We start from the raw sequence: 25663 nt of genomic DNA, 5'->3' as shown, positions 1-25663 counted from the left end.
TATAGACAAAGATAAACAAAATTTCCTCACTACCTTCTTCACAATAACCCAATTTCTCTCTGTTCTTAAACTTTGTTCAAGTTTGAAAATTGAAATCAATGTGTGTCCATTCTTATTTTTAACGGTGACTGTGCATTGAGGAGAGAGGGTAGAGTGGACTGAATAAAGCACAGGGCGCTGGACAGCAAACTGCAGACTAGGGCGCTCCAAGCCCTCACTCCCCACAGTGAAGTCAGCAAAGCAACCAGGGTCTGCCAGCGCAGAGGACCCGGGAAGCAGCAACAGTGATCTCTTTTCTGCTCCCACCACTGCCAGCCCTAGCAGGAGTCCAGATTAGCTCCTGGGGTGTGTGTGTGCCTCTATGTTTGTACATGGGTGTGTGTGCGTGCGTGTGTGTGTGCGCACAGGTGTGTGTGTACTTAGTATTTCTTCCTGCCACATAAGTGAGTCTGGATGCTTCTAGTAAGCAATGGCCATACCATGCAAACAGCACAGTGAAAAGGGTAGTGTCTTTGGGAGTTGAGTGTGCACACAGAGTTTGTATAATGGGTCCAGGTGCAAACTTCCAGTTGTTCCCGTGGTTCATACCTGTTTTGTGAGGGGAATGGTCTTCCCTTGGGATATCAGCTCAAAGCTTATGGAGAGGACTGCACAGGTGTATGTTAGAGCCTGCAGCTCTGGGCATGGATGATTGGGCAAACCAAGTGAATTGCTCGAGGCTCCTGACATGAAGGAAGAGACTGTGGACATAGGGACCCCAGGCCTGCAGAGTCAGAGTTCTGATTGCCTGCAGGGGCTCTGAGTGTTAGTGGAGCAGAGAGGTGCAGGGGCTGAGATGCCAGCTGCCTTCCCAAGACTATAGTAGGAGGCAGCAGAGAAGCACGTAGTGTGGCCCATCTTTGTTTCTGGCACATCTTTCTGTCCAGACACCAGGCTGTAGGGAAGACTTGATTCTTGCTCTTTAAAACCGCTTTAGCTATTCTAACTCTTCATTTTTCCGCTTCATTTTTTAAAAATCACTTCCAGTAGTAAGTGCTAAAACTTTGTGTTTTCATTTGACAGTTTGCCATCGACATCTTTCCAACTCAATACCTATGGATCTAACTCATTTAAACAACAGCAATAAACCAAAAAGCAAAGTGATAGTCTTGTGTTATGTGAATGCACTGAAAATTTACTTAATTGGTCCCTTGCCGTGTTTTCTACATTCTGTTATTATGTAATCCTGATACCAACGTTCTTAATATATATGTAGTCGCACAAACGTTCTCACACACCCATTTCTTGTCACCTGCCTTTGCTTGGTAAAGACTAAAAGACCAATTACATAGTCAAGTTTTCAGTCGTTTCCTTTATGGCTTCTGAGCCTTGTATTTTTATACTTGAGTAACATCTCAACTCTGAAATGACAGAATAAGATGTCTTCCGTGCTTGCTTGCTTTCTGTTTTCCTTTCGCTGTTTCAGCTCACAGTTCACACAGCCCAGCCCCCTGCAGAATCTCCCTTGCTCAGGTTGGCCTGCGGCCCTGCAGTCTCGCGGGGAGGGCCTCTCCGCCGCGGCCTCCCGCTCTCCGCCCGCCCTCGTCTGCCGCCTGGGCCGCTCCGCGACGCCGCGTCGCGCTGTCCCGAGCGGGGAGTCCCCTCCGAGGCAGAGGCCCCGGGCGAGCTCGGGCGTTAGGGCGTTCGGCGCGGCTGCGGCCTGCAGGCGACTCGTCCTGGGGACCCTCGAACCGGTTGTCGGGCGCCCCTGGCGGCCGCTTTCAGAGCGTTCCTTTCCTTCGGCGACCTTCCTAAGGGCTGAGATTCAGCCGGAGAATGCGGCGTAGAGCTCCAGAGGCCGGCAGCACTGGTGGCAATAACCATGGTACTGCGGAGACCTGGGCATGCCTGCTCCTGCTGAAGATTGGATCTGCAGGTTTTCGTGAAGCGGCCTGGCGCTGCGGCGTTAAAGGGTGGGTTGCCGCTCGCTCTGGTCGACCAGCATCTCCTCGCGGTCTTCCATCGCGGGGCCTCGGAGCGAGCAGAGAAAGGGTCTGCGGCGCCGGAGTGCCTGTGCCTGTGCCTCGTGGGCCAAACTCCTGGATCACCGTTAGGGGCCTTCGTCTCCCTCCGGGGTCCCCACGCTCCAGTCTCTGGTGCTTGGCCAGACCGGCCGAGTATGGGCTCGCAGGGCTCGTTGGCGGGCGCGCCTGGGCCCCGTCTCCGGGCCTGGACGCGTCCTGCTCCCTCTTGAACGGTCAGGCTTGCGTGGCGAGCACGGGCCGTGTCTTTAGAAGCTAGACGGCGATCCGGACGTTTCCTCCGCCCGCGGGGCCGCCTGGGGTACGGCTCGCAGCCAGGAGAGTAAAGTGCCCCGCGCGGTGTCCTGGATCAGCATTTTTGTTTTCCCGCCTCGGCTGGGAGTAGCCGTGTGTCTCCGTCGGCCGTCCCTGGATCCTGGGCGTCTTCCCCCGGAGTGGAGCCTGGCCGGACACGCGGAACAAGGCGGCGCTGGGCTGCGCGCCCGACCCTCCCAGCGGCACCGCGATCCCCAGGCTAGGCTCTCCCAACCCCGCGTCCTGATCGCCTGGGGGCCCAGGTCCGCACCAGGGCTGGGCGGCGGGGGAGCTGCTCTCCGACGGCCGCTGTCGTGTCAAGCTCTGCGTTCGTCGGAGGCCCTGCTGCGTCTTCGCGGGGGCCGCCTGTAGTCTTCTGTTCCCCTTACGGGCTCGAAAGTTGTGTGGACCACACACGAGTCCCTCGCCACGGGTGACAACAGGGAACGCGGTGGGCGAGCAAGGAGGCGGCCCAATGCGCGGCTTTAGTCCTGCACAGGCTCGGTGGTCAGAGGCGCCAAATGTTTGAGATCCAGAAAACGGCCCGGGCCCTCCGCTGAGGGTACCAAGGAGACGCGAGCCTGGCGCGGTGTGTAGTCCTGGAAGGGCGTCTGAACACGCGCGGACGGGAGAACGCTTAGGTGAGAAACGAGTGCGGAGTGGTGGTGCTGTGCCTTCTCTGCCCTGCGATCCGGATTTGTGTTCACGTTTGGTTGTAGTCAGGCGAGCACCGCCGACAGGTCGACCAGATGGCCAGACAACTTTGGTGCTCTACAGTTTCTAATAGTGTAGGTTTTGATAGATGAGAAATATAGAAATCTATAATAAAAATCACTATTATTGTCTGTAATTAATAAAATTCACCCACAAAATAGCTAACTGCTCAGTTGAAGATGACCAAAGAGTTTCAGTATATCTAAATATTTGTTTAAAAGCAGAGGAAATGCTCTACAACCCACGAGGCCCTGCCCCATGCCCCGCAGCAACCATTGTGGAAACCCAGACCCCCAAAGTCTTCAGCACTAGGCCTCAAAGTCCGGTCTTGGTCAGTGACTGTTTCCTCATTTATCCTTTCCATTAGAAACAAATCGGCGGGAATATGTTCCTCTAAGCAATCCCGTGGGCGCCCCTGTTCCTGTCAGCCTGCCTCCAACTTCCCTACATCACAAGCTGAGCACAATGTGCCTTCCTGTTTTGCTACCACTCAAGCGTCCTGCTGCTGCTGCTGCTAAGTCGCTCCCGTCATGTCCGACTCTTCGACCCAATAGACTGCAGCCCACCAGGCTCCCCCGTCCCTGGGAGTCTCCAGGCAAGAACACTGGAGTGGGTTGCCATGTCCTTCTCCAATGCGTGAAAGTGAAGAGTGAAAATGAAGTCGCTCAGTCGTGTCCGACTCTTAGCTACCCCGTGGACTGCAGCCCACCAGGCTCCTCCGTCCGTGGGATTTTCCAGGCAAGAGTACTGGAGTGGGTCGCCATTGCCTTCTCCACTTAAGTGTCCTAGTCTCAGCCTAACGCAAGTGGTGCTGGCTGACCCCTTGCAATGCAAATAGTAGCTGCTCAATGCACTTACTGATCTGTATTTTTAAATCTTCATAAACATCATAATGGAAGGATAATATTGAGTTAGGAACATGTGTGACATTGTTAACGATTTCTTTAGTATTTAGACATTAAATGTTGGGCTCCTGATAACTTTTCCATTTTAAAACTAAAGCTATTGAAGGAGGGGAAAGAAGCTCAAGAAGCGAGAGATATAAATATATATACATATATATATATAATTATTGGCTAATTTGTATTGTTGTATGGCAGAAACCAACACAAAACGGTAAAACAATTTCCACCAATTAAAAAAAATTTAAAAGAATACTAAAGCTATTCGAATGCCTTTTGTATGCAAAGACATATTGCCACATTACTTTTTTCACTTTTTTAGAATTCTAAAATTAGAATGACAAGAGGTTTGTTGACATCTTTAAAAAATTGCTTTCTACAAACTTATCCATTTATGTATGTGTGTACTACACACTGCTACTGCCGCTAAGTAGCTTCAGTCGTATCCGACTCTGTGCAACCCCAGAGATGGCAGCCCAGCAGGCTCCCCGTCCCTGGGATTCTCCAGGCAAGAACACCAGAGTGGGTTGCCATTTCCTTCTCTCTAGTACTGCACACTAGCATTCATTTAATTGCCATATTTTGAAAAAAATTTAATGTAGAAGAAATTGGTTTTTTGCTTGTGAGACCAATGTTTTATGTTTTTGTGTTTTTGTTCATTATGGAATCTCACCTGTGTGTCCTCATATTGATATTCAATAAAGACTTAAAGGGATCATTAAGCAGTTGTGGAACATTTTCTCTGAGTATCTCCCTCCTCTTTGATGCCCTGCCACACAGGGTATAGCCTCCGTGGCCTCCCAGATCACCAGTGTTCTCAATTCAGATTTTTGCCAGAATGTTTATGGCTCCTCTGCCTGCAGCTGCAGCGTGAAAACCCCCTGAAGACAGACAGCTGCAGAGTCATCAGGTTGATGTGTGTGTTCACCTTCACTCAAGGAACCTATTCCTGGAACCCTAACACTGCCTGCTGTTCAGGTTCTGAGAACCGTTTCCTATTTTGTTCAGCTTTCTAATTCCCAATAGTAGGTGAGGAAGTCTAGACGCTGTTGCTCTTATCGTTGCAGTAAGGGGAACCCTTCCCAGGGCCCTAGAGTGGGCTCACACGTGCTGACAAAGCAAGAGACTTGATTGGGAAGGGCAGGCAGGAGGACAGCAGCAGGGCGAGGAAGCCCAGGGGACTTCTCACCACGTGACCTGCAGTCTCAGGTTTTATGGTGATGGGGTTGGTTTCCAGGTTGTCTCTGGCCAAGCTTTCTGACTCAGGGTTCATTTCATGGATTTTGTTCAGCTTTCTAATTACCACTAGTAGGTGAGGAAGTCCAGACACTCCTTCTTGTATTTAGAAGCAGAAATCACATTTCATTTTAAGAGAAAATTGTACTTTTGAATCAATAATTTTAAATCGCCTAACCACACTGGCTTGAAGGTGTCTTTTGTTTCGTATTTGTTGTTTTGCTCATGAACATGTTAAAATGAAATATCAGGAGACACACTTAGATGGCTCCCCCCCCGAAGACCTTTATGCCAATAAATCCTGGGTAAGGTCTTAGGAGTCTCTGAGTTTGAATCCTTCAGGTATATCAAGTCACTGAGGCCATTTTTGCTCCTGTTTTCATAAGATCTGTTGGTCTAATAAGTCACACTAAATTTTCCCACAGTTTATATTGTGGAGAATGTTTTTCACCTGAATCCCAGTGTCCATCTTCTTTTTCAGTCACTAGCAGTTCATTCTGCTCTAAAGTGTGCAGTTCACTATCTCTGGATTGGCTTGAGGTGACCACCTGTGTGACACTTGGTAGCTCACGTCTCATTTCTAATCCATGAATTTGAATTAAAGGGACCTTAAGGCTCTTGTATTCATTACTCAATAAATACTTATCAATTGAGAATTGTAATCACTGGAGACACGTTAATAAATGAACAGATAGGGACCCTGACCTCATGTGATTTTCTGGAGTACACAGACTCATAAATAAAAATTTTAATTGGGGAAAAGTTTTGATTAGCATTATAAAGAAAAAACTGAGCTTTCCAGGTGACTCAGTGGTAAAGAATCCACCTGCCAAGCAGGAGACATGGGTTCAATCTCTGGGTCAGGAAAATACCCTGGAGAAGAAAATGGCAACCCACTCCAGGATTCCTCCCTGGGAAATCCCAGGGATAGAGGACCCTGGCAGGCTGCAGTCCCTGGGGTCGCAGGAGTCAGACATGACTTAGTGACTAAACAACACTGATGGAAAACATCAGGGTCACGAGGGATGGTAAAGGGGAAACACCAGCATTAGACAGGCTGGTCCAAGAATGCCCATCCAAGAGGTTAATATCTGAGCTGCCATCCAGGTGAGCAGAAAACAGCAGCCACTTTAAGCTCTAGGACAACGGCATTCTAGGAGAGGGAAGAGCAGGGACAAGGGTCCTGAGATGGGCACCAACTTGGAGGGTGGAAACACATGGGGGCTGAGTTAACGTGAGTGAGCACACACGTGGTGACGGAAAGGGGGCGGGGCGGGGGGCGGAGTCAGTGCTAGCTCAGTGCTGCCAGTCCCTGATCCCGGGATTTGATCCTGCTCTGAATACTTCTCCATAAATACAGCACATTGATGCCATGTGCCCACACAGATGGATGACACAGGGCCCTGGCAGTCAGACAGAGTGCATGCAGTAGTCAAGGCACCAGCAAGATCACAGGATCTGAGATCAGCAGGAACCTTGATGGTACCAGAGAGCCTATTTTAAACTCAGGAGACTGAGGAGCAATTTTTGTAGTCTTGGCCAGTATGGACCAAAATAAATTTATTTCTACTGTTTGCAGAATTTTTACCTCAAAAAAATGTTGGGCTTTTTATGAAGCTTATGTGGAAAGGAAACATAGAACCCATGCCTAGAAATCCTACTTCCATGGGAGAAAGCCTACCAGGAAAACTGCTTGGAAAGTTTAAGGAATGTGACTTTTAAATTATAAAAGAGAAAGACACTAAAATACAAGTAAAGTTCAGAGACAAAAGGGGTTGATCCAAAGCTGGCAGGCTTTGTCCTGGTGAAAAACCCGGCACACAGCACACTTCCTCACGTTGCTGGGTTTATTCCTACTATGCTTTCCCATGGACTATAGCCCGCCAGGCTCCTCTGTGCATGGAATTCTCCAGGCAAGAAAACTGGAGTGGGTTGCCATTTTCTTCTCCAGGGGATCTTCCTGACCCAGGGATCAAACCTGTGCCTCCCGCATTGCAGGCAGATTCTTCACCACCTGAACCACCAGGGAAGCCATTGCACTTTACATGGTGCCAATTTAAAATTCAGTTTAAGTAATTTTTTTCAGGTTAAGTAATTCCTAAGACCCAAATAGCTCCCCCTTGATGTTATCTACACAGTGGTACATGTAGTCTGCAAGATTCCCTCTTCCCTGAAGCCCTCCAGTCACCAGCCTTTTCCACACGTGTCTCCCATCACATCCGTCCGCCGGTGTCATGGGCTCTCTGCCCGACTCTGCACAGAACTGTTGCTGATGGCATCTCTTCTAGGCAGGGAATCATTCTGTCAGCCATCACCTAAACTTCAACGTCCTCCCATCTGAGACTGTATTTTTATGTTCCTTAAAACAGCATTTTAACAAAATCTCGATTTGAACATGAATGGGTTTTACCTACTGATTTTATCTGTTTTTCATTGTATCCTATGGTCTGATTCTGCCCTTAGCCTCTCATGAAACAACTTGCCAGGACTTATGAATGACTTCTGATCCCTTTTCCATTTACCGCCACCCTTCTGTGGCACATGCTTCTGTGGCATGTCCTTATTGCCATGACACTCTCCCCTTCCTTTTGGAATGCCTGCTGTTGCCTTCCTGCCTCTCTGCTGCATCCTGTCCCCGTGTGTGTCTCTCCCTGGCACTCACAGCAGGTTCACAGCAGACTCACTCACAGGCTGTTCCCTTTGGAGTCCCCGCCTCCCATCTTAGCTGTGCTATTTGGGTACAAATTCCCAAGCACAAATTCTCCAACCAAGATTCCTGCTCCCATGTCTGGGCTCTGTAGAAACTTCACCTGAAAAATTACCATGGATCAAACCTAATATACCTTTCCTTCTCCCCAGTTACACCCCTTATGGACACTCCCTCTCTCCTGGGCACCAGGCTCCCTGGCTCAGATCATCCATGACCCATTTCTCTACACTCAAGGAGTTATCTGGCCATGTTGGCTCCAGCTCTAAAGGAGTGAGTTGAGCGTGATGGACCCAGAGGAGAGTGGAGACAACAGGTACATACCCGGTGAGGTTGTAACTGCACTGAGAATAAAGGGCAGTGCTGATGATAGGAAAGACTGTAGAGGGTTTCTGAAGGTTAGAAAGCATTGGAAAGCAGTTTTAAACACAGGTGGGGGAGTTGTGTGATAGAGAAGCTGCAGTTTAAAGACAAAGGCTCATTGATGGCTCAGAAGGATCTTAGTGGTAGCATCTTATCAAATGCTCTCTCAGTTACAAATACTCCAGGTTACAAATCCTTTAGAAATATATCCTACACTTGCTAGCAGCAGAGGAGCACAGGTCAGTTCTCCATTGCAGCATTATTTGTAATATAAACAGATTGCTGCATATCAGTGTTCATCCCAATGTGGATGGCCAAGAAGGATTATACTACCACATCATCCACTCAGTGCACTGCTCTGCAGGAAATTATGTCCTGATAGAGGACAACTTCCAAGACATTGTCAAATAAATAAAAGGAACATGTAACAAAACACCATGCTTAATATACCACTATTTGTGTTTTGAATTGGGGCATGAAGGAGAAATATATTTTCATGTTTGCTTACAAGGAACTCTAGAAGGACCTGTAAGAAACAAAATACTACCTATGGAGGCCAGATGGCCCTGGACACACAGGCTAAATGACAGGAGGCACAGATTAAGGCAAAGCATATTTTCAGTATCTTGAATCATGTACCTGTATTATAACCTCTTTGGAATTTTCAATAAATTGAATTTTTTAAAAACCTCCAAATAAAATGCATTTTACTGTTTTTATTTTACTATATTATTTTACTGTTTTTACCAACTGAATGACTTTCTGGTTGTCCTACCACGGTTGTTGTTTGGCTTCTCTAAAATGTCTATTCATGAGTCTTTTCAGTTGGTTTTGACGTTCTTATTTTAACTTTGGTAAGAAACAAAGAAAAAGATTTTTCTCAACACCCTAGGTAGTTCATCCTTTTCTCTTTTCCTCCTTTAGGATACTTTATATACTTTGTGGGTTTGGGCACTGTTTTCATAACTTTTATTTGCAAGAAAGAGGATAAAGCTGTGCTAGTTTGCTAGGGTTGCCAGAATAGAATACCACAGACTGAGGCTTAAATAACAGAATTTCATCAGGTTATCCAACCTTACAGCGCTCAGCTGCTCAGAGTTCTCCCTTGCTGTGCTACTTTCTGATATCAGTAGTTATGTTTCCTATTTGTTACTGATTTTAGTTGTCTTTTTTCTTAATCAGTATAGCTAAAGATTTGTTACTTCTGTTGACCTGTTTGAAGTAACTTTTGTTTAAAATTGATTTCTTTGGTTTTCCTCTTCTGTATATTTATCTGAGAGCCAATATTTACTATTTTCATTCCTTTTTCTAGCTTTGAGTTTGGTTTGCTCTCCCTTTTCTGCCTAGGTGTAAAGACAGGTCGCTTATTTGAGCTTTCTTTTTAATGTTTGCATTCACAGCTTTACATTTCATTGTTGGTGATGTTTTTGCAGAATCCCATACATGTTGGCATGTTCCATTTATATTTTGATTTGTCTTCAGGTATTTTCTAAGTTCCTTTTCATTATTATTTTTTAGCCTGCTGGTTATTTAAGAGTGTGTTTAATCTTCACATAAAAGTGGATTTTCCCACTTTTCCTTCTACTATTAATTTTTGTTTCATTGCATTGTGACAGGAAAACATTCCTTTGTATGATTTGAGTCTATTGGAGGGATTAGGGGCAGGAGAAGGTGACGACAGAGGATGAGATAGCTGGATGGTATCACCAACTCGATGGACGTGAGTCTGAGTGAATTCTGGGAGTTGGTGATGGACAGGGAGGCCTGGCATGCTGCAATTCATAGGGTCACAAAGAGTTGGACACAACTGAGCAACTGAACTGAACTGAACTGATAGTAGACTTATTTTCTGGCCTAACATATGGTCAATTTGGAGAATGTTCCCCATGCCCTTGTGAAAAGTGTGGAATCTATCTCTGCCCAGGTCATTCAGTGCCCTAGCTGCACAGTTCTTATGGATCACCTCTCACTGTCAGGCGAGACTGTTGGGTCCCTCAGCCATTTGCGTGCATTAGTCACATGAGGAGATCAATGGGACAAAAGGGACGCCTTTCTGTCAGCCGGTGACTCTCAGTAGCCCATTCTATGGCAGATAGGCTAAGAGTGAGCTCTGGTACATCCTGGGAGCCTCTCTCAGACTCACCCATTGGCTACATTCTCAGAAACTGGAAAATTTAGCCCTGCAAAAGGCCTGGCCCAAATATAAACTCAGTTCAGTTCAGTCGCTCAGTCGTGTCCGACTCTTTGTGACCCCATGGACTGCAGCACGCCAGGCCTCCCTGCCCATCACCAACTCCCGGAGCTTACTCAAACTCATGTCCATTGAGTTGGTGATGTCATCCAACCATCTCATCCTCTGTTGTCCCCTTCTCTTCCTGCCCTCAATCTCTCCCAGCATCAGGGGCTTTTCCCATCAGGTGGCCAAAGTATTGGAATTTCAGCTTCAACATCGGTCCTTCCAATGAACACCCAGGACTGATCTCCTTTAGAATGGACTGGTTGGATCTCCTTGCAGTCCAAGGGACTCTCAAGAGTCTTCTCCAATACCACAGTTCAAAAGCATCAATTCTTCGGTGCTCAGCTTTCTCTATAGTCCAACTTGATGTTCGCTCTTGCCATCTCCTGTTTGACCACTTCCAATGTACCTTGAGTCATGGACCTAACATTCCAGGTTCCTATGCAATATTGCTCTTTACAGCATCAAACCCTGCTTCTAAGACCATTCCCATCCACAACTGGGTGTTGTTTTTGCTTTGGCTCCATCCCTTCATTCTTTCCGGAGTTATTCCTCCACTCATCTCCAGTAGCATATTGGGCACCTGGTGAGTTCATCTTTCAGTGTCCTATCTTTTTGCCTTTTCATGCTGTTCATGGCGTCCTCAAGGCAAGAATCCTGAGTGGTTTGCCATTCCCTTCTCCAGTGGACCTCTCCACCATGACCCGTCCATCTTGGGTGGCCCCACAGGGCATGGCTTAGTTTCATTGAGTTAGACAAGCTGTGGTCCATGTGATCACCTTGGCTAGCTGTCTGTGATTGTGGTTTCCATCTGTCTGCCCTCTGGTGCCCTATCTCAGTGCCTGCCATCTTACTTGGGTTTCTCTTACCTTGGACATGGGGTATCTCTTCACGGCAGCTCCAGCAAAGCACAGCCGCTGCTCCTTACCTCGGATGTGAGGTAGCTCCTCTCAGCTGCCGCCCCTGACCTTGGACATGAGGTAACTCCTCACAGCCACACTCCTGTGCTGTGGGGAACCCCAAAAATGGCCTCTGAAAGGCACACTAGCTTTTGCCCAAAGCAGTGAGAGAACTCAGAATCTCCTTACGTTCAGTCCTTCGGGGCCCTCAGTTGGAATCCGGGTCTCAGGGACTCATGCCACATGTCTTCCTGTTGCCTCCTGTCTCCTGTCCCCCTCTGTCTCTCTCCATCAGGTTTCCTAGACGACCCCTACTCGACCTTTCATGCCCACATGATCTCTTGGAGAGGATTCTGAGGTTCCCTTCGGTCCAGGTCTTTCTCCTATATTCAAAAGCCTGAAGGATCAAAAGCTCTCCTAACATTCTGAAGCTCCCCTTCTAACTATGCTTATCTCTCAGGTGGGGAGGGAACCAACTTCCCCCAACCCCTGAACATCCTAAAGAATTCCCTTCTAACTACTCCTGTTTCTCAGGGTGGGGAAGGACCAAGCTTCCCCCACTTCTGCAAATTCCCTTAACCCTTCAGATCCTTCTCATGGGACAAAGACCTCCCAACCAGAGGGACAATCCATGATTTTTATCAGCTGATCTGCCCCTAACATCAGAGTCAATTTGAGCACCATTTGGCCTATAATTTAGATATAAAACTATGACTACAGAAAGGAAAGGTGACTTTCTGACACAGGATGGCCATGATATTCTTTAGACTCTGGAGAAAATTGGTTAAACTGAAAAAATTTTTTCTTGGAAACTGCAGAACCAGTTCTTTTTGCATATGCAATTAAAAACAACAAGTTTGTTAAAAAGACTGCCTAGGGAAAAGCTTGAAGTTAACCCTTTTCATGTCCCTGAAATACACAGCCCACTTTGCCTGAGACCTCAGCCTTGGGCAAATTAGAACTTCAAAAAAATGGGTGGGGGGGGGTGGTCAAAGAGACATTTTAAATGTCAAGTGGAAAACTATGAGATTTCTGTCTGTCTGTCTCAATTTGTCTGTCTCAGTGTGTGTCTTTTGTTTGTTTGTTTTAATAATATTGCCAAAATGGTAAATGAGTTCTAATTTAATTGCCCAAAGAAAAGTTGAAGAATAAAAATTCTTAAAGTAAGGGTTGGGGGGAGTGGGTGGTTTGTTTCACTTACCGGCTCTCTAGTTGTTCCACCACCACTTGTTGAAAAGACTGTCCTTTCAGGATGCTGGTTGAAAGCCAGCTGGCCATACATTTGAGGGTCACATTTCCCTGGTAGCTCAGATGGTAAAGCATCTGCCTACAATGCAGGAGACCCAGGTTCAATCCCTGGGTCGGGAAGATCTCCTGGAGAAGGAAATGGTAACCCACTCCAGTATTCTTGCCTGGAAAATCCCATGGACAGAGAAGCCTGTTAGACTACAGTCCATGGGGTTGAAAACAGTTGGACACAACTGAGCGACTTCACTTCACTTCACTTCAAAGAAAAATAAGTACTTACAAATCAGACAATTCTAAATACAAGAGAAATTAACCTAAAAGAATATCAGATTCACGTGAACTGGGAAATATTCAATATGAAATATCTAGTATTAATGTTTCTTTGCTAATCTAATATAGACATGTCTAAGAGTTGTTAACATTAAGCTTAATATTTTCATTGTGCCTAGGTTTATTATAAGTTAAATATTGTTATATTTTTATATCTGTTACAAGTTTGTCAACAAGGAAAGTACCTGTAGAAAAAAAAAACTGTAAAAAATGTAAATGAGATATAAACTAATAAAAGAGACAAAAGAGGGAGGGATGGAGTTCCGTTTCATTGTTTGGAAGCACAGAGGACAACTAAGAATAATTATATTTTAGGAATGTCTGTCTAAAATAGTGTTTCCAGATTTTAAACAAGATGAAGAGACAGAGGAATACCCAGCAGATAAAGGAACAGGATAAATGCCCACCAAACCAAACAAAAGAGGAAGAGATAGGGAATCTACCTGATAAAGAAAAGAATTCCAAATAATGATAGTGAAATTGATCCAAAATCTTGAAATTAAAATGGAATCACAGATAAATAGCCTGGAGACAAGGATTGAAAATGCAAGAAAGGTTTAACAAGGACCTAGAAGAAATAAAAAGAGTCAATATATAATGAATAATGCAATAAATGAAATTAAAAACACTCTGGAGCCAACAAATAGTAGAATAACAGAGGCAGAAGATAGGATTAGTGAATTAGAAGATAGAATGGTAGAAATAAATGAATCAGAGAGGATAAAAGAAAAAACGAATTAAAAGAAATGAGGACAATCTCAGAGACCTCCAGGACAATATTAAACGCTACAACATTCAATCATAGGGGTTCCAGAAGAAGAAGACAAAAAGAAAGACCATGAGAAAATACTTGAGGAGATAATAGTGAAAACTTCCTAAAATGGGGAAGGAAATAATCACCCAAGTCCAAGAAACCCAGAGAGTCCCAAACAGGATAAAAACCAAGGAGAAACACCCCAAGACACATATTAATCAAATTAACAAAGATCAAACACAAAGAACAAATATTAAAAGCAGCAAGGGAAAAACAACAAATAACACAGGATAACAGCTGATCTTTCAATAGAAACTCTTCAAGCCAGGAGGGAATGGCAAGACATACTTAAAATGATGAAAGAAAATAACCTACAGCCCAGATTATTGTACCAGCAAGGATCTCATTCAAGTATGAAGGAGAAATCAAAAGCTTTTCAGACAAGCAAAAGCTGAGAGAATTCTGCACCACCAAACCAGCTCTCCAACAAATACTAAAGGATATTCTCTAGACAGGAAACACAAAAATAGTGTATAAACTCAACCCAAAACAATAAAGTAAATGGTGAATCATACTTATTAGTAATTTCTTGCCCCAACCAAAAGACAAAGACTGGCTGAATGGATACAAAAAACAAGACCCTAATATGTTGTCTACAAGAGACCCACCTCAAAACAGGGACACATACAGACTGAAAGTGAAGGGCTGGAAAAAGATTTTCCATGCAAATTGGGACCAAAAGAAAGCAGGAGTCACAATACTCGTATCAGATAAATTAGACTTTAAAACAAAGGCTGTGAAAAGAGACAAAGAAGGTCACTACATAATGATCAAAGGATCAATCCAAGAAGAAGATACAACAATTATAAATATATATCCACCCAACATGGGAGCACATGTATGAAAAGGAGAAATTAACAATAACACAATAATAGTGGGAGACTTTTTACTTATGGATAGATCAACTAAACAGAAAATTAACAAGGGAAAAAAAAAAACATGTATCTATAAAGCTCACTAAAGCAAAAGCACAGTAAAATGAGGTATGGCAATAAAAGGTGTTAAATTTATCAAATAAAAAAAAAAATAAATAAAGTGCTGAAAAATTAAAGCTGTCAAAAAAAAAAAAAAAAAAAGTAGGGGCAGTATTCTTTAACAATGACAATATCATAAAAAACAAAGAAAGGCTCTATTAAGAATAATTATATTTTAGGAATGTCTGTCTAAAATAGTGTTTCCAGATTTGGGTAAGTTGAATTTCTGCTGCTGCTGCTAAGTCACTTCAGTCGTGTCCGACTCTATGCGACCCCATAGACGTCAGCCCACCAGGCTCCTCCGTCCCTGAGACTCTCCAGGCAAGAACACTGGAGTGGGTTGCCATTTCCTTCTCCAATGTATGAAAGTAAAAAGTGAAAGTGAAGTCACTCAGTCATGCCCAAATCTTAGTGACCCCGTGGACTGCAGCCCACCAGGCTCCTCTGCCCATGAGATTTTCCAGGCAAGAGTACTGGAGTGGGGTGCCATTGCCTTCTCTGAGAATTGAGGTCTGGTGACCTCTAAATCTGTCTCCAAAAGACAGACCATCCAAGGAGAGACCTTGAATTACAGCTGTAGTCAGCTAATTGTAATGAGGTATGTTGGTTAAGTCCAAAGAGGGAGCAAGCGTGTCCTGGTGGCAGAGGGTAAAGACTGTTTCTGTTTTCCTACTTCCTGCTGCCCAGGGGCCCAGACAGCTTATGTTCCCAGGATGTCATCTTTTGGCTCGGGTATCTGGAAGGAGTCCTGCCATTTGTTTCTCAAGGATGTACAGTCATGAACTTTCTTTATTCAATTGAAAATAAAAATCCTGCTAACTACTAAAGTGTCAGATGAGGTGAGGGTGAGACACGGCCCCTCAGCTCCTGGTCCCAGAAAGAGGGAAGAGAAGAAAGAGACCTTTGATGAACTCACATGTGGTGTGTTTCTTTTACTGCTCATTGAGGCATCATCACAGTTTGAGTTCCTTCCTCACAGATCTCACAGGCTGGAGAGGTAATCAAGCATGATCAGAGCCCTGGGGAGTTTCAGATGAGCCCAGATGCACCAAGAAGAAGGGGTGGCCATCAGCAAGTCTTCATGGAGTGGGCAACTTCTGAACTGGGTCTCTAAGGGTGAGTTAGTTATCTAGCTGAAGACTGGCACTGGGTGCAAAGACAAAACACAAGATGAGTGAATGAACGGGGCATCCCTCTAACACAGGAGGCAGCCCACCAAGACGGTAGCCTGAGATCACAGGCCCCCCTGGGGAACTGGGGGAAGGGGCTGCAGTGTGCTGCCGGCCTCAACCCTTGTGTGAACTTTGCTGCCACACTGGCCTGTTTCTACCTGCTCAGGGAAACCTTTCTGCCCTCTGCTCTGGCATAGCTCCTCTTTACGGGCAATGACCACACATGGTGTTCTGTGTGCAATTGCCCTCCACTTGAGGGGAGTGGCTTGGTGCAGAGGTGAAGGACAGTGTGCAGTCTGAGGCTGGAGACAACGGTGGGGAGTTCTGCAGTGGTGGGATCACGGTGGGAGGTGCTTGGGTGCGACGAGGCGGATGCCACTCCTGGGACTTGAGGGCAGGGCGCTTAGTGGCTACCCTTAGAGGATGGACTCGTTTGGGGCCACATTGCCTTTGAGCGGTTTGGTGGATCTTTGGTTAGAAACATTTGGAAGGAATTACAGAGGATGAAGATATGAGAGTATTTGGACCAGAATTCATGACCCAGGTGAGGGCAGGAGAAAGTGGCCTCAGGACATGGTGGAAATTCATGACCAAGGTCATCAAGGGGGAGACTTTCATGTCCATTCCACAGCCTCCTGGTTACTCCCACAGTGCCAGGCCCAGAGAGACCACTCAATAAACAGGTGCTCACTTGATCCAAAATCACTGAAGCTTTCACTTTGACTCACCACAATATAATATGCTGAATTCAAGAAACTGGTGCCCAGGTTTATATTAATGAGCTAGAAAAGAGAAAGGAAAATAGACTCAAGAAAAATCAAAGAATCCACACTATTAAAACCCTGAACATGCTTTCCACTGTGGCCTCAGGGTCTTGGCACTTGCTGCACTCCCAGCTCAGAACACTCTGCCATCCCCATTGATTACTCTCTAAATACATTCTGAAATTCACCTAAACTTCCTGATTTTATTTTTCCCCAAGATACATATTACCATTGGACTTTGTGTACATTTTATTTTTTCTGTCTCTGAGCCTGTTAGTTTCATATAAGAATTGGGGTCTGCAGCCTCCTGCTTGACCTACAGCTGAGCCCATGTCTGGAATGGGCCAGGAACAAAGTGGGCCTCCATGAACGTGCTCTGGGGAGGGAGCCCTGAGTGTGTAGTGGGGACAGCAGGTGTCATGAAGCACTGTTCCAGGCTGTGAATGAAGGGGTCAGAGGACAACCTGATGAAGGTCTTAACTCTCATGTTTTGCATCTGTCTTATGTAATCAGGATTGAACATCAGGCCCAGAGAAGGCAGCTGCTCTGACCTGGGGACAGCTGCACACACAGAAACCCGCAGCTCCTGTGCTGAGATCAAGAAGGATGGATGTCAGGTCCAGGCTCTCACCAGGAGCTCTCCTCCTCCACCATCGCCTCATTTCTCTCTAAGAAACCTACACTCAGGACTGGTGAGTCCTGTCCAAGGCCACAGAAGCCAAGCCCAGGACCAACGACACTTCTGAAGGTAACTCAGCCCTTTGTAACCATTGCCAAAACCCCCAATCATCACTAACAAGCTTCCTGACTCCCAATTAGGCAAAGATGCCCACTCCAGTAAACACCCCATAGCACCCTAATCAATCACCTGATGCCAGCCCTACAGCAGGAATTTTTTTGTCTTGAGGCCATAAAAATTGGTTATTAAACCCACAAAAACTGCCAAATCTCCCTGGTCTGCCAGGAGGTCAGCCCACTGTGCTGGCAATGCCCACATTATCTCTTTGTTTGTAATCAACCCACTGCCTTCTGAAATGCTGTGCCTGGAGATTCCTTTCCAGCCCACACTCAGACTGCCTCAACAAGGATGCCAACCAATCCCTCCATTTGGTGGGCAGGTTCTGAGCGGTCCATACTTCCAGCTCAGAAAAGACTTGGCCTGTGCTTTGCAACTTAGAAACCCCTGCCCTCCACACTGGACCCACTTGAGTCTCACCTGCCCCACAGCCACCCCACTTCCAGAGGCATTTGCAGTCTTTGTTCAGCGGGTGAGAACCCAGAGGGCAGGCACTGAGGCTCCTCAGCTGCCAAGATCCCCCTACACCTCCGTGAGGAGTCCTGAGCCTCTGAGGGGATGGGGCCTCCTCCGTGGGTCTCCCTGGGCTGTGACAGAACCTCCTTCCTCCTGGACCGGCACAAGGATGACTTGTCCATACCCGTGAGGGGTCAGGTAGGAGTGCAGAGCGGCCCTGAGGGCCCAACGCCCTGGGATCCTGGGGGTGGAAGCGGTGAGGGAAGGGGCCAGCAGGGTGGCTCACCCAGCGTGAGGGCCGGGACGCCAGGCTGCTTCCAAGTGTTGCCACACCAGCCACAGACGCTGATGGGGACAAAGTGCTCCGTGTCTATGCGAGCCAGTCACTCAGTGAGTGCTCTCAGAACCAGCGTTTATGGTTAAAAAACCTGTGCTGATTGGCACAGGAGAAGGGATTGGCAACAGGAGAAGGGATGACTGTGACCTGGGAAACTCTCACCTAACCTTCAGGAAACACTCTGACAGGGTCTCTGAAGATGCAAAAAAAAAAAAAAAAAAAAAGTCTGCTTTGGTTAAGAAGACATGGGAGGAATTGAACATTGGCTGCAAAGGTACATTTTTGAAAAAGTAGAAAACAGCATTATTTCTAAATTAAAAGCCTATGTTTAGAACAAGATTACTTATGACTAATTGTATAATGCAGGCATTGGTGAAAATAAAAGCTATGTTATAAGCTGTTTTAACATCAATTTGTATTTTCCTAAATTTCACATTAGTCTAAAGTTGGGTGTCACTGTTTGGGAGGTGCTAGTTCTCCGCCAGTGTGCTTCAGTCTTTAGGAGAAGTGATAACACCTGTTTACACCTGTGTGTGGCATGGAGCACAGGTGGCTGGGGCCCCTGGGCTGTGGAGACAGAAGGAAGGGGGTTGGCCAGGGAGGGTGGGTCCTGCCCTCGGGCTTCTGCTTTGCCCACTCAGGGTCCCCTGGTTCATTCTTGACCTACTAATGGGGGAGACAGACAAGAGGAGCCGTAGGGGGAGCTGTAGTCGGCGCCTTCCATGTACTCTCCATTTACATCTTGGGCATGGAGCACTCTCGAAGCTCTTCAAAGGTCTAGGCTCTTCTGATGTCTCTGGTCTTCACTAGTCTTCTTGTTAAGGTATCTGTGTGCATACATGCTGTCGCTTCAGTCAGGTCTGACTGCAACGCTATGTACTATAGTCTGCCGTGCTCCTCTGTCCACGGGGTTCTCCAGGCAAGAATACTGCAGTGGGAGCCACTCCTCTCTCCAGGACATCTTCTCCACCTGGGGATCAAGCCTGGGTCTCCTGCACTGCAGGCAGACTCTTTACCATCTGAACCATCAGGGAAGTAATTACTTAATTCTAGTTATTTTCCTACAACACTATGTGGGTGTTGACCCCAAGTGTATCCCCGTGTTTTCCTTTCCCCTGTGATTTGATGCCTCTGCTGACACCTTGGTGCTCCCACTGGGTACCTTATTATTCTTCGCCCACACTGCCTGCCCCAGTGCCACCCCTGGCCAGAGACACTCTGTGAGTTAGCAGTGGAGTTCAATCAATGGCCTACCAGCAAATCTAATGAGAACCACCCATGAACTCATGATTTTCAGCCCATTCCTGAAATGTGAATGGATGCAATTTGAAGGACAAACTCTCATACAGCAAGAGCTCTGGGAAGGGTGGGTAGAGGGAACATGGCAGACACGCCCATTTGGCTCCTAGGAGTCTGGTCACTTCTCTCCTAGGGTGATTGCACACTCAGTTTTGAACTGAGCACATGGCTGCCCGAGACTACAGACATTCCCATCATCCTCTGAAGCTGGGATGCTTATGAGACAAGCTGTCCTTCCAGGATGGAGGGAAAACAATTTGTGCAACTTGTTGACTATTTTCTAGGTGAAAGAACCTGGCTCTTCTTCTCCTGCTGTCTTGCTGCTGGGAACGTCAGCCTAGAAAGGGAGGCTCCATTCTGCTCCCTGTCCACCCTGGAGGGGCAAACGCCCCTGGGATGACAGAACAGTATTCCTAGGATGGGAATGGAGCTTTCTGGGACAGCCCTGCCAGACCAACCCTGGGCTGCCTCCCTCCGCATCTAAATGGGAGACGGATGCACACTTCTCCTGGCTGTAATTTTGTGGGGACTTTTTGTTTTTGTCCACAACCTTGACTGGCACATCAGGCTTTGAGGGGGGTTTCTGTGCAGCGGCCTTGTCAGGCTGCTCCAACGTGCAGTAGTCTGGTATTTTCAGCTCTCCTTTCTGTGGGAGGACAGCCAAGCTCAGCTCCAATCCGCTGTCCTCACCAGCTGCGTCTCTGAAAATCTATGTGGAAAATAGATGCTCCCAATTCAGTGAATCAGGACCTGATTCCTCTACCTTCCAGGGAGATGGACTTGTTCCTTTCCCCGCATCATCCCCCCCCCACTCTCTCCTAAACACATAACCTGCTTTGAAATGTGTGCTCTTTCCCTGATAATATGGGCAGTTTCTAACTGCACAGCCTCAAGGCACAGGCATCTTGTGTGTGGAGTAACTGGATTATTGCAAGAAAGATGAGTTTCACTCTGGTAAGTCCCCTGCTAAACTGATGCATTGAAAACTTTAATTGAAAATATCACTAAAATCCATTTTCAGTATTAAGCTAAAATATGGGAAGTTGCTAAGTTTTGCCCTAAGCTCTCAGTTCAAGGAGACAGATATTTAGGACTTCCCAGGGCTCTGATCTTGTTTATGTAATTTCTTAGATGTCCTTCACCCTTATGGAACTTGCTAGTTTATAGAGGAAAAAACCCATATAGTGAAATATTAAACTGCTTGAGAACATTGTAGTAAGTTTTATAATTCATTTATTCATTTGTGCTTGTCTGAAAAGTGTCTTCTCTTTCAGGGCTAGTTTAAAATATAATTTGTTAAAAATGTCCTTCAGGTAAATGTGAGCCTTAGAAGAGGTGGGGGGTGGGGATGAGAGTTGACTCCGGCCAAGCTGCTCTGGGTGATTCTCTATTAAATGGTGACAGTCTCACCCACAGATGACTGATGTTTCCAGCATCACAAGACAGGGCTGGCCTTTTTGGATGAAGCTCACAACCACATCCTTACAGGTCACTGATTCCTGAGAACAAAGTGGGTGTTCCACATCAGGTGGTACTGTTGCAGGAAGGGGGACCCTTCCAGGGCCCGAAACTGGGCTCCTGTCGAACACTCGGAAGTGAATTGTCTGAGGAGACACATGTCTGACAAAGCCAGAGATTTTATTGGGAAAGGGCACCCACATGGAGAGCAGTAGGGTAAGGGAACCCAGAACAGCTCTGCCACACGGCTCACAGTCTCGGGTTTTATGGTGATGGGATTAGTTTTGGGGTTGTCTTTAGCCAATCATTCTGACTCAGAGTCCTTCCTGCTGGTGCACATCTTGGTTCAGCCAAGATGGATGCCAGAGAGAAGGATTCTGGGAGGTGGTCGGACCTGTGATGTCTCCTTTTGACCTTTCCCGAACTCTTCCAGCTTGCTGGAGGCTTGTTAGTTCCCTGTTCCTTACCAGGACCTCCTGTCATAAAACAACTCATGCAAATGGTTACTGTGGTGCCTGGCCAGGGTGGGCAGTTTCAGTCAGCATGCTTCCCCTCACAGTTCCACTGTGGTTTTATAGATCAGGCCATAGCATCCTGCATCCCCTGGGTCAAATTCTACCACAACCTGTGCTGGTTGGACCTAAAAGCTGAGAATGATTTTTATTATTTTAAATGTTATAAAGTTTTTTGAGACATATGAATTATATGGCTGTCAAATTTCAGTGTCTATAAAGATATCTAAGACTGCTTTCCTGCTGCAATAACAGAATTGAGTAGATGCAGCAGAGGTCATATGACAGTCTAAAATATCTACTATCTGCCCTTTAGAAAAACTTGCCAGCTCTGGCTCAGGAAAGTAGTATTTTTTTAAATACTGTATGCTGGAGTTTTACTTGAAGAAAAGTAAAGTTTTATTAAATTTTGCCCCATGAAATAAATCTTTTTTAAGTAAATGTAAAACTGGCCATGTTACTCTCAGTAATCTCAGAATAAACACAAGGACAACAAATATTTATTAATAATTGAAAATTTGTTAAAGAATCAGGTCATTTAGATTATCTTCTGCATAACACATTGACATGGTTGATTCCAGAGTTGCATTTTCCCTTAGGATCAGGTGGATTCTATAGTCTCTCCTGTGTGTGTGTGTGTGTGTGTGTGTGGCTTGAATGATTGCATGCTTTTTTTATTCTTGCCTCCCTGGTGCTGCTTAGAGACCCTGGATATTTTATGAAAGCAATGGCCACACCACACTAAGAGGCCTAACCCTGTCTCTGTCTTGTGTCTTCAGGAGCTGAGTGCATACCAAATGTGCATGAAAGGTCCAGATGTGAAAGCTCAGGCGTCCCATTGACTCACACCTCCTATGTAAAGGGAATGGCCTTCTTCTACCCTCATGGGGATAATTGGGGCCAGATGTGAGGACAAAGTGTGCGATGGGTCCAGGTGCAAAAAGTCAGTCATCCCCTTGCTTCATACCTGCGGTGCAAAGGGAAAATCCTTCCTTTGGGAAAACAGCTCAGAGCTCATAGAGACAAGGGCTGCCCCCTGCAGAGTGGGGCCAGTAGCCTCTGGTGGGGAAGACTGGGGTGATGACTGACTGGCTGGGGGCTCCCAGGATGAGGCAAGAGGCTGAGGAGCCCAAGTCTGCAGAGCCAAGGTCATACCAACCCCTCCTTGGATCTGCGTCTGTCTGAGTGGAGCAGTGACTTTAAGGGGCTAGGATGCCAGCTGCCTGCCTGGAGGCCACAGGAGGAGGAGGCAGAAAAGCAGGCAGTGTGGCTCCTTTTGGTTTCTGAAGACACTTCTTTCTGGCACCAGGTGCCAAGCTATGGGAAAGATTGTATTCTTTTTATAAAACTGCTTTAGCTGTTCTAATTCATTTGCCTTTCCATCTTAGTTCATTTAAAAGATAAATGTACAAATGTATATATTTTTTTTTTTTAGCACCAGTGGAAATCCTATAACTTGGCTATTTTATCCAACAATTCATCATACAGATCTTTCCAAGTCAGTACCGATACAAATTTCCTTCCCAGATCCCTCTTAATGGCTGTTTCCTGAATGTTCTGTTTTTATACTGAGTGATACTAATATCAACAATCTTAGTACACAAGTATTTGCACAAATGTTCCTCCCACGCTGAGTTGTTATCATTGGACCTTCCGTGTGGAATATGAAAAGGTGATCTATGGCTGTTTATCATTCATTTCTTTGATGGCTTCTGAAGAGACTGTTTTTTTTTTTTGTTGTATCATGATTCCACTCTTTCTATTCCACAGAATAAAAATCATTCATACATGATTTTACCCAGTCCTTTCATGGTTTCAGTTTTACAGTCCACACAGTCTAAGTCTCACTAAATTCCTAAGTCCGCCCGGGAGCAGGGACCTGCCCTCTGGGCCGCCTGGGTCCGAGCCTCGGGAATCGCTGAGGAGCGCGCCTTCTCCCGCAGCTGCCCGGGGAGGTCTTCCCAGCTCCCGCCCTCCCGTCTGGTGTCTGGGTCTCCGCGCCCTGCCGGGCCGGGAGCCGGCTCCCAGGCGGACGCGCGGGACAAGCGGGGCGTCAGGGCGGCCCGGCGGTCGGGGTCCGCCCGGGGCCGTGTGCGCCGCCCGTCGGGAGCCACCCAGCGGCCGCCGTGAGCCCGTCCCTTCCTGGGGAACGTTGGCGACTCCCGCGAAGGTTCGGCCGCCGAGCCCGGGGCAGAGCTCCAGAGGCCGGGGGTGACAGCGGCAACGCTCCCGGTGCCATGAGACCCGGGAAGAGCCTGCTGTCGCCGGAGATTCGGGCTGCAGGTCCGCGGCCTGGGCGGGCGGCGGCGGTCGGTGTCGCTGCCCGGCCGGGTGGACCAGAGCGCCGCGGGGCCCCTTCTGCCCGCGGGCACCGCCGGGGCAGCTGAGCGCGAGCAGGAAAGGTCACGGCGCCGGCGTCCGCGGGGTTACACCTTCTCCATGTTTCCCACGCGCCCGGAGGTGCGGACCACACGGACGCACGCAGACATGTCCAGTCTTCCCAGCCTCCCCCATGGACCCCGATAGTCCCGATTCACAAACGTGTGTCCTCTCCCCGGAGACGGCCGGCCCTGGTGTCCAGAACAGGAGGCACCGGCAGGGACCACGGGCCGCCCGTCCTCCTCCCCAAAGAGCGCCGGAAGCGCTTCCTTGCCTCCTTGGGGGAACGGTCGTCCCGCTGCCTTCACGGTCGTCCCCCAGGCGGCCACGGTTCCCGGTCACGTGCTCAGGACTCCGCAGACGGGTTTCCTGCAGGTCGGGCTGCATCTATTCCAGGGGCGCCAGGAGTCCCTTCTATTCTCCTCGGGCTCAGAAGTGGAAAGGATGGTGTCCGTGTGGAGGCGCTGTGTTTCCCGGGTATGAGACACGGATACATCTGTGTGAGGATCACAAAGCTGACAGATTGGTGGCTGCTGTGGCGAGGTCGACCAGATGGCCCGACAGGTTGTTGGGGGTTTTTGTTAATATTTGTATTGTAATGTAGGTATTCAATGAGAAATCTTGAAATTAATTATAATGAAAATTAACATTATCATTGTTACTCAACAATAACGTAATTATTACCTTTGTTTGCAATTAATTTAAGAAACACTGTTTCAAGTTTATCCACAGAGTATCCAATTGAAGACGACCAGAGAAGGATGTTGAAATGAAGAACTTTCTTAACACACTGGGAAGTTGGGGAACCTCTCCTTCCAGTCACGAGGCCCTGCCCTGCAGCAACCGACCTGGAAAACCAGACCCCAGCCCCTGCAGCAATGGGCTCCAGGATTCAGTGCGTGGTCAGTGACTGTCACCTTCCTTATTTTTCTTCCTTTCAATTTAGTACCAAATGGGGGAAGCCAAATCTCATCTAAGCTGTCACCTGGGATGGCCCTCTTCCTGCCAGCCTGCCTCTGGCTTCCCCATATTACACGCTCTGAGCAGGACACACTTTCCCTCTTTCCCACCAGAGCATGTCCCCACTCCTGTGTGTGCCCTGAGTCTCAGCCTAGGCGAGTGGTGGTGGCTGACTCCTTGCTCTGGAGACAAATTCTGAAGAAACAGTGAAGGATCAGGAAAATATCCTGGAGTAGGAAATGGCCACCCACTCCAGTATTCTTGCCTGGAAAATTCCATGAACAGAGGAGCCTGGCTATCTGCAGGCCATGGGGTCACAAAGAGTCAAACACGACTGAGCATGCACACACAGACACAGGCATGTTTGTTTATGTCTACAGAGCTTAGAGTGAGAACCAAATAAAGCACTGAGGATAATATGTGGGTTTTGTTATTTTTGAAAAAAAATCAAATTAATCATTTTAAGTTGAAATATATATCATATACCCAAAAATTCTCCTTTGAGCACTATATTTTAGTGATTGCCTATTTATATAGTTGTGTAGCCATCATCACTATCTGATCCAGAAGATTTTATATTTTATCTCCCTACAAAGACACCTAATGTTCCTTAATCAGTCACTTTAAATTCCACATTCCTCACTCTTTCATCCTCATGGAATTGCCTATTCTGTGTATTTCAAGCACATGGGTTTGTACAACTGTGGCCATTTAGGTCCAGTTTCTTACACAGTGTCATGTTTTTGAAGCTTATTCATATTTTATCATGTGATCCAATTTTTTGTTTGACTT

The 25663-nt window shown here is 46.8% G+C and overlaps 2 long non-coding RNA genes and 1 other non-coding gene across 6 annotated transcripts; all 3 read left to right on the top strand.

Annotated features, from left to right (window-relative positions):
- Positions 1-13: 13 nt before the first annotated feature.
- LOC138987183 (uncharacterized) lies at positions 14-4653 on the top strand. Its single transcript, XR_011463585.1, has 2 exons — positions 14-2956; positions 3397-4653. It is a non-coding gene; the product is annotated as an uncharacterized lncRNA (long non-coding RNA).
- A 2997-nt stretch (positions 4654-7650) lies between these two features.
- LOC138987182 (uncharacterized) lies at positions 7651-23260 on the top strand. Of its 4 annotated transcripts, XR_011463583.1 has the most exons (6): positions 7651-8190; positions 15718-15854; positions 17188-17422; positions 17902-18124; positions 18452-18537; positions 19847-23260. It is a non-coding gene; the product is annotated as an uncharacterized lncRNA (long non-coding RNA). The 4 variants fall into 4 exon arrangements; XR_011463582.1 differs by lacking the exon at positions 18452-18537 and having other exon boundaries at positions 7660-8190; XR_011463584.1 differs by lacking the exons at positions 17902-18124; positions 18452-18537 and having other exon boundaries at positions 7989-8190; positions 19847-20516; positions 22312-23260.
- Positions 12669-12740, top strand: TRNAC-ACA (transfer RNA cysteine (anticodon ACA)). Its single transcript has one exon. It is a non-coding gene; the product is annotated as a tRNA-Cys (tRNA).
- Positions 23261-25663: the final 2403 nt, after the last annotated feature.

Source organism: Bos mutus, unplaced genomic scaffold, assembly GCF_027580195.1.
Source record: "Bos mutus isolate GX-2022 unplaced genomic scaffold, NWIPB_WYAK_1.1 CTG967, whole genome shotgun sequence".
NCBI lineage: Eukaryota > Metazoa > Chordata > Mammalia > Artiodactyla > Bovidae > Bos > Bos mutus.
The sequence above is the reverse complement of the archived record's forward strand: the minus strand, read 5'-3'. Positions and strand labels throughout refer to the sequence as shown.